This window comes from Rhinopithecus bieti, unplaced genomic scaffold (genome assembly GCF_001698545.2).
Source record: "Rhinopithecus bieti isolate Rb0 unplaced genomic scaffold, ASM169854v2 scaffold_27321, whole genome shotgun sequence".
Lineage (NCBI taxonomy): Eukaryota > Metazoa > Chordata > Mammalia > Primates > Cercopithecidae > Rhinopithecus > Rhinopithecus bieti.
The window spans coordinates 245,390-254,968 of NW_016812353.1; the positions used below are offsets into that span (position 1 = coordinate 245,390).

At 44.1% G+C, this 9,579-nt stretch overlaps 1 pseudogene; it reads right to left on the bottom strand.

Moving 5' to 3' along the window:
• Positions 1-7,819: 7,819 nt before the first annotated feature.
• LOC108544708 (selenoprotein K pseudogene) lies at positions 7,820-8,102 on the bottom strand (annotated as a pseudogene).
• Positions 8,103-9,579: the final 1,477 nt, after the last annotated feature.

A 9,579-nucleotide genomic window follows, 5' to 3' on the forward strand; every position in this document is an offset into this window, starting at 1 on the left:
CCGGCTAATATTTTGTGTTTTTAGTAGAGACGGGGTTTTGCTATGTTGGTCAGGCTGGTCTTGAACTCCTGGCCTCAAGTGATTCGCCTGCCTCAGTCTCCCAAAATTCTGGGATTACAGGCGTGAGCCACCACACCTGGCCTGTATCCTGACCATTTAAAGAGAAAAATAAATTAGGGAGCATTCCAGTCGTGAGTCTGAATCATTTTAACATTTAAATGCCTTGTTTGTAGATTTGAAAGAAAGTCAAACTTTGACCAGCTTGTCACTTTTTTGGGTTCCTGTTCCATGCTTTATAGAGCCATATGGTTCATGTTTGAAAAAGTTTAAAATCAGGCAGCTTAATTAAATGTTTCATTTTCACAGACGTTTTAGTCTCCTTTCTCTCTATACCCAGGAGCTCGTGCTCTCATTTTACCAGCTCATTTCTTACCGGCTCAGAGGGGCTCAACATACTGTGTAGACTAACATAGGATCGACATGACGTAGGGGAATTTTGTCATTTTTAGAGACAATAGACAGTGACTGTCACTCAGTCCAACTTTCAATAAATGAATGAGAAGAAAAGGATGGGCAAAAACAGAGGAGAGAAATAGAGACAGACAGTTAAAAAGAGAAGTGATTCAGAGAAATGCACCAAGACCCAGAGGCAGAAATACGTACGTTAGAAAGAAATATACAGAGATACAAGGGTCCCATACCCCAACCTCATGACATCCCTACCTTGTCTTTAAGATACTATGGTGTTAAAACCTGTCACATGGCCGGGCACAGTGGCTCACACCTGTAATCCCAGCACTTTGGGAGGCCGAGGCAGGTGGATCACTTGAGATCAGTAGTTCGAGACCAGCCTGGCCAACATGGTGAAACCCCATCTCCACTAAAAATACAAAAATTAGCCAGGTGTAGTGGCACATGCCTGTAGTCCTAGCTACTCAGGAGGCTGAGGCAGGAGAATAGCTTGAATCCAGGAGACAGAGGTTGCAATGAGCCGAGATTGCACCACTGCACTCCAGCCTGGGCAACCCAGCCAGACTCTGTCCAAAAAAAAAAAAAAAAAAAAAAAAACTGTCACATTTTCACACCAAAACAAAACACCAAAATCACATCAACAAGAAGTAAACCTTGTTCCACAAGCCACCAAGCCAACACAAACTGATGCTTTTGGATAATGAATCTTGTCTGTCAAACCACAGCAAGAATGGCCAAATCAGTAAGAGTGAGGAGATGTGCAGTGAGGAAGATTCATATCAATCAGAAAGCGGCCCGCAGCTGGCTGGGCTGGCGGGACAGCAAGCTGTGGTTGGTTTGACTGTGTGCAGGAGATGCCAGAGGCTGCTGCTAAACAGATTGAAAAGTGTAAACTGTCTTCTTTCCTTTTGGGAACCTCTGTGGGTGCACTCTCCAAGGCCAGGCCCAGTTCCTTCCCTTGGTCTCATCACTGGTCTCTTTATTTCCCTCCTGTGCAGTTCAAGAGGCCTGGGCGATGTGACCTGAACAGAATGAGGTCAGCTGAATAAGAACAAATACACCAGTAAAGGAAGATTTGTAGATTTCTTGCCCTTCACTGGGCCTTCTTGATTAGCCACAGTAACTTGGATCAATTCCGTTATTTCATGAACCAGTATTTTCCATTCTCTACCCTTTTCTCTGACTCTGGTCTTTTTGCATCTCTGCCTTTCCAAATGGCTTCTTTCTCAACTGTAAAATTTTTACCAACTCAGCTCTAATGATAGATGAAACCAACACTAAGCTGTTGAACTCATGTATTTTAGCATGTGCCTACACTCTTGAAGGCAGCAATAAATACAAAATCTGCCGGGAAAATATAGTATTACACCATGTAATGGTGAGGATGAATTTGTAAATACACTTTTGTTTTCAAATCTTCCACGCCCCAAGGCATCAATGGAACTCAGGAGTTTGGTGAATTGTGGGAAATTAGAGGCGCTCGGATACATATAAATGAGCAGCTCATTTAGCCGGTGTTCCACCACCTTCTCACAGACCACAGGGAATTTCATAGCTGGTGCGCATGTGGCAGCAGGGGCCATGTGAATGGAAACGAAAGTGAGTTGTCGATTTTTCTTTTCTCTGTCTTTTTTTTTTTTTTTTTTTTTTTGAGACAGAGTCTTGCTCTGTCACCAGGCTGGAGTGCAGTGGTGCAATCTTGGCTCACTGCAACCTCTGCCTCCCGGCTTCAAGTGATCCACCTGCCTCAGCCTCCCGAGTAGCTGGCACTACAGGCGTATGTCACCACACCTGGCTAATTTTTGTATTTTTAGTAGAGATGGGGTTTCAGCATGTTGGCCAGGCTTGTCTCAATCTCCTGGCCTTGTAATCCACCTGCCTCGGCCTCCCAAAGTTCTGGGATTACAGGTGTGAGCCACTGCGCCCGGCTGAGTTGTGGATTTTTCTATATTTTCATTCAAATTTCTTCAAATGCCCTTCTCCTTTAAAGGATCGTCAAAATCCCTTTCCTTTAAAGTTAACACTACAAGGAATCGAAGTCTCATTTCCTGGAAATACAGGCTGGATGGCAGCCATCCCTCAAATGAGTCCCCACGGGGAAGACTTGGAGAGCGCACTCCTAACTGAGGTTTCCGGTGGACTGTATGAAGCCCCACGGACTGGAAGCTGAGGTCACGGATTACTCTCTCACTGCTGCCGAGTGCCAGTTCATCATGCACTTCCTGTCATTATTCTCTTACATCATGCATAACCCTGTAACTCTTAGCCCATCTCCTTGTGTGCAGATTTCTAATCAGCTGTGAAAAAATACTATGAGTATCTCTGCATTTAAGAAGAGATGCTAAATTAAAAAATAATAAAAAAGAGAAGAGATGCTAATGGGGAAAGGGTTGAGGAACAGCTGTGCATTGGAAGTAATGGGGTCAAGTAAAATAGGGCAGCAAATCAGGAAATGGGATAGGAGTAGGCACTGGGGAGAGGAAGCTACGCAAACCGGCCAACATGACCATTAACACGTTTCTTGTTTTCCTCTGAAACCCTCTTCTAATATCTGAGGTAGCATGAGGTTGCAGTGGAAGGAACATGAGCTTTGCTATGAGATAAATACACGTGAGAATCCTGCCCGGTCATGAGGCTCTGTGATATTGCAGATAAGTTTCTTAGCCCTTCCTGGCTTCAGGTTGGTAATAATACTAAGCTTTCAAAACTATTGGAAGAAACAGAGATCATACAATGAGGAATGGCTGCCGGGCGCGGTGGCTCAAGCCTGTAATCCCAGCACTTTGGGAGGCCGAGACGGGCGGATCACGAGGTCAGGAGATCGAGACCATCCTGGCTAACACGGTGAAACCCCGTCTCTACTAAAAATACAAAAAACTAGCCGGGCGAGGTGGCGGCGCCTATAGTCACAGCTACTCGGGAAGCTGAGGCAGGAGAATGGCGTGAATCCGGGAGGCGGAGCTTGCAGTGAGCTGAGATCTGGCCAGTGCACTCCAGCCTGGGTGACAGAGCGAGACTCCGTCTCAAAAAAAAAAAAAAAAAAAATGAGGAATGGCTAATACCAGGCACTCAGTACATGGCAGAACAATTATTATTATTGAGACAGGGTCTGGCTCTGTCATCAAGACTGGGGTGCAGTGATGCAATCACAGCTCACCGCAGCCTCGACCTCCAGAGCTCAAGTGATCCTCTGACCTCAGTCTCCTGAGTAGCTAGGACCACACGTTCATTCACACCACCTGGATGGTTTTTTAAAAGTTTTGTAGAGATGGGGTCTCACTATGTTGCCCAGGCTGATCTCGAACTCCTGAGCTCAAGCAGTCCTCCCTCCTTAATCTCCCAAAGTACTGCGATTACAGGCGTGAGCCACCACACCTGGCCAGAAACTAGCACTAATGATAACTGGGTTTGTGTCTGCAATGCACTGACCTGATGCTTGCTCAGATGGGGGCAGGGGAAAGTAAAGATAACCAGGAAACTGGCAGGACCCTGAAGAGAACAGCATTAGTCTCACATTCGCCATGTGATTTGCCTTTATCTTTATCACAATTTCTCTCTAATCTCCCTCAACTTTTAAATCACATAATGAGTCAAAAGGATGATAAGAGAGAACAACGTCAACAGCTATGAAGGATCTGAGATTTTTGCCCTGCTTGGAAGCTCACAAGCGAGCCAATCACAGCTCCATGGATGATGGCAGAACACACGACACTCCCAGACAGCAACAAAAGACCTCATGACAGCACAGCTGGCAGCGTGAGCTTCATGTTCCCATGGGTTTCCTGGGAGCCCCAAGTCCTATGGGGGTGATGCAGAGGTGGGCCCAGGTAGCTGCTGTACACACAGTGAGTTATGTGACAGCCAAGGAACCTGGAGCTTAAGATGTTCCCAATCTTCTAAGGGGACTGTTAACAAGCCTGCCCAATCTTTCTCCTGGAGAGGGACATTATCTTTATTATCCTTGCCAGGAGACAAACCTGTCCTCTGCCGATCTTCCACTGTTGTTTTATATGTAAATATCTTGGAAAAGGCAGTCTGCATCACGGTGTGTTGAAACACCACAGACAATTGCTTTCCAACCAAGTAAGACACAACCAGAGGCAGAATTCAAAAGAAAGCACTGTGATTAGAGAAGATGCCTTAAAGATTGTATTTCTTTATCAAAAAGTTGATAACCCCCCATCAAATCTTAAATAACAGCTCCTCTAGTTGCCAGAGACTGTAGGGAAAGCCTATTATTGCTGTGTTATATGCTAGTTGAAAGCTGCTGCCTGTACCTAATCACAGTGCTTCCGCTGTGCTGAATGGGACAAGGCACCTCCTGCTCCGTCTTTGCGAAAGGCCCTGAAGTGATGTCTTCTTCATGCAATTTCCAATTAGCCTGGAAATGGAACGTAGGCTTGTTGATAAAGAGATGGGTTAGGGATTTTTTTTTTTTTTAATGAAAAGAAATAAGAAGCATTGTTCATGTTTGACTTTCTTTGGGCTTCGTTATGAGATTAAAATGGTTTGGAAAATAGAATTCTTTCAGAGGCTACACATGAGGTTTATGGAGTCCTGATATTTATCCAGATCAATCTCCTCACTCATATGCCTTTATGAGGTCAGCTATGGTTCTAATGAGCAGAGGAGCTAGAACACACACCACCAGACGGCTTCCAGCCTTTCCGATCCCACCTTGCAGCACATCCTCAGAGTCCTAAAAGCAAAACCATCTTGAGGACCTTACACCCTCACTGGAGACACAGCCCTGTCCCATTGTCAGACCGAAGAGGAATCTGTAGTTCAAAAAATATATTCATGATATGCAGGCAAAATGCAGCAATTGTTATAGTAAAGAATCCAGGGCCTGCCTTGTTTGAGAGTTTGGTGGGAGAACAGCGCAAGTCAGGCGTGCGTGGGTAATTCAGGCAATGTCCACGCTGTCTCCACATCTGAGAGAAGGGTGCATGGGGCCCATGGTTGCCAGAAATCTGTCTGCCCTAACGCTTCTTTCTCCCTTGCTTTACATATATAATCAGCCACAAAGAGCTGTTGATTCTCCTAAATCATTCTCGGATCTACCCATAATCTCTTTATTTTGTCCTTACATAATTCATCTGAAAGTTTTTGTTTTCGTTGTTGCAACTTGTGAGATAAAAATCAGTGGGATCTTTCTCAAGCTCCCAAGAAATGACAGCGTTCCTTCTCCATCCCCTTACAACTCCCCACTCCCAACCCATGACACACCCAACACACACACACACACACACACACACACACCTGGAGACAACTCTTTCATTCCATGCAAATTCTTTCTGTTTGTTCAAGACTCAGTTTCCTTTGATCATCTGTAGATGTCATCCCGGAGGAGCCCCTCTAGTATGGATGTTCCCACACAGAGACAGGGGCCTGGTTGTCCTAGGGAAACCCCCTAGTGATGTTTGGGAGCCCTGCCTCTGCCCAGTGCCAAGGTCAGCAGTGTGGGTCAGTGGGCCCTGATCCCAATGTGGGTCAGTGGGCTCTGGGCTGGGCCTCAGGCTTGAGACCTCCTCCCGCTCAGTGCTGGGCCCTGAGCTGAGCCCATTCTCCTCCCAGCAGGCTAGAGCTGTGTGAGCTGAACTAACTGGCAGAGCCAAGTTGTCCTCCCCCAAGGACTCCCATTCCCAAGGAAGGAGAATTACACGGCGTGGTTGCAGGTGGAATCTGCCAGCATGCACTGCCTGAGAGAGTAGACAATGGAGCTCTCTGTATCACTGCACAAAAGGGGAAGGAAAATGCTGACATTTAAATGATTACATTTGGGATCTACAGTCGCCTTGGGGCATGGCAGTGATCACTTAATAGATGAATCTTCCCTTTTTTTTTTTTCTTTCAGAGCTTAAATTAGCTTTCAAATAGCTACAAGGTTAGAGAATATATTCTTTAATTAAAGAGAGAGACCTAGCTTCCTTTTCCATTCCCATAAAGCACTGGGGTGTGTGTGTGTTTTACTTTGCATTTTTGCATAGGCTTTGCAATACTGGGAGCTACAGATAGCTATAGGATTTATGTCCTCTACATAAGGTGACCACACAATAGGACAGTTATTTTAAATATTCTGTCTTTAGGATGAGTCATAATTTTTTATTAAGCAGATGTATTCACTATGCTTAAATGTTTTGGTATCAGTCCAGCACAGAGCCTCACACAGAATATTTGCTGAATGAACGACTGATTCATTATGACCTATACACTCTGTGCTAATAAATATAAATACACAGAAAATCCATTTGGTAAATATTTCCTAATTCTCTCTGGTAAAACAAAAATTCCAATAACACGTGCACATCTTCACACACAGTCTAGCAGGGATCTCACTTGTCAGCAGAAATGAGCCATCTGGTTGCTGCCCTGAGGTCCCATGTTACGCAAATGTCACTGCTTTCCACATTCACAACGGACCGTTTCCTTACCAGCCAAGAGAAGCTGTATCTTAAATAACTGAAGCAAAATTATATTTGTCAAATTACAAGAGCAAAGAGCATTTTCACAAGTCAGTCGTCTTGTCTATAATCAACTCAACTTCCTAAATACTAAATATTCAGTAATCTGGCTGTAGATTTCTGGATCGTTGAAACAAACGAATAATGCTTAATAAAGCTCAGAAATTGTAAATTTGATAAAGTTCAGAATTGTCAGCTATGTCTTCATACTGTGAATCCAGCAGACTGAGGAATAACAAAAGTGAGTTTGCCAACCCTCTTAAAGATGCATTTGGACTCTGAAGTCCAAGGCAACTATTTGCCTTGTGTGGCTTCCCCACACCCCAGCTCAGTGTGTTCACCCACAGATTGTTTAGTCTGCAACTGGAGAGCTGACCATGATCTCAAACTTGGTTAATTCTGCTGCAGATTATTTTGTTTCTCATTTAAAAAAATACAATGTGACTTAGTTATAAATGAGAACAAATTAACAATGAACAATATTTCAAAAGTTGAAAAAGGTGGCACAGACACTAACAGTACTGAATACATAGCCTTTTATCATCTTCAGATTTAGAGTTTTTTGTGACTTAATTACATAAAGATGAGGAGTTAATTTTGCAACCTAAAATATTTACTTATTAGAACTATATTAATGCTTTAGTAAACTATATAAAAAAAGATAATGAGACAGATGTGCATTTATAGAACTGCATGCCAGTCAGGCCAGTTCCCTGCAAAGGGAATTCCCCGAATGATCTCATTCATCTGTGAAGACTCAGAGCAATCCTTGTTTACATGTATGCATTCATCTACTTCTCCAGCATGGCCAGCCCTCCGCTTCTTGGTGGTTTCTCTCTACTGTGAATGTGCATGTCCAGTTGTCTGCTTCTTAGAGTAGACATTTACCTTCCTCATCCATCAGCCTTTGGAGGAGGACTGGGGACATGAAGACGATTGATCTGACCTGTTTTCCCAGAAGGTTTCCTGGTGGTCGTCTTCCATTATCATATCTGGAATCAGATGTGTTTCCATAGCCTCTTCTTTTTTTCACATGTTGCTGAAGCAGAGTTTTGAAAAACAAAATCACAAACTTGGCTATTCTTCAGAAGAAATATGTTATCTAAGATAATCTCTATGGAGATAGACTGTGCTGTCCAACACTTGTCCATTTAAGATGTAAGCCATCCTGCCCCGCTTCCCCACTTTGGAGCAACCTGCAGATTAATTTAGCTGGACTAACGCCAGTTCTCAGTTTGAGCCTAAGATGATTCGAACTTGTGTTTTGAATTAGGGAACAGCACTGCATGATGGCTTTTCAGCTGTAGAAGAGAAGAAATATTTATTTTTATTTATTTTTATTTATTTTATTTTATTTTATTTTATTTTGAGACATGAGTCTCGCTCTGTCACCCAGGCTGGAGCACCGTGGCGTGATCTCTGCTAACTACAACCTCTGCCTCCCAGGTTCAAGCAATTCTCCTGTCTCAGCCTCCTAAGTTACAGGCGCGTCCCAGCTTGTCTGACTATTTTTGTATTTTTAGTAGAGACGGGGTTTTGCCATGTTGGCCAGGCTGGTTTCGAAAACCTGATCTCAGGTGATCCACCCACCTCGGCCTTCCAAAGTGCTGGGATTACAGTCATGAGACACCATGCCTGGTCGGAAATCTTTATTTTAAACTTTTTTATATGCATCTGGGAGAAAAAGTAAGATGAGGAAGACTTGTATCACAGATACCAGTTCCTTGGGGGAATTCCTGGAGACCAGGGGTCTGCAAACTATGGTTCACAGGGCCAAATCAAGCTCAGGGTCTGTTTTTGTACTGTCTGCAAGTTAGTAATAGTACTTTTTAAAGTTTGTGAAGAAGAAAAACAACAAAGAATAATATTAGATGGAGATGCCATGTGACCTGCAAAGCCTAAAATATTTACAATCTGCCCCTGGGCAGTTCGCCAACCGTGGACTATAGACTCATGTCTGCACTCTCTGGAGAAAGGGGATGAATGCAGCAGGTGAAATCAATGCAAGGTCAGAGATGGAGAAAAATAATATTCTTCCACCTCTCTGAAGATCATAGCATGACTCTGGCAGAGTTAAGATTCTCGAAAAATCAATACTTGAGGATAGAAGATTTTTGGTGCCTGGGAAGACCATGCTTTGGGCAGAGACATCAGCCTGCCCAGGACACCAATGGCAGCTATGGAGGCGTGGGGTGGCCTTCCTGTGACTTCATGAGCAGCCAGCATCACAGTGAGAGTCAGAATTCCTTTCCACAGAGAAACAACCTCCGGGGACTTGCAAATGTAATTTGTGAATTGGGGAGGGGTTGAACCCTTTCTGGAAGAGGTGAGTCAAAAGCCAGTGAAACTTTAGCTATGAATGGTGTAGAAAGAAAAAAAGTGGCAGAGTCCCCTGGCCTAGTCTTTTTCTATGATGTCACTTTCAGAGAACACAGACCAAAAATCAAAAGCAAATTAAGCTGGGTGCAGTGGCTCACACCTGTAATCCCAGCACTTTGGGAGGCTGAGGCAGGAGGATCACTTGAGGTCAGGATTTGGAGACTAGCCTGGCCAATATGGCAAAACCCCCTTCTCTATTAAAAATACAAAAATGGCCAGGCATGGTGACTCACACCTGTAATCCCAGCACTTTGGGAGGCCGAGG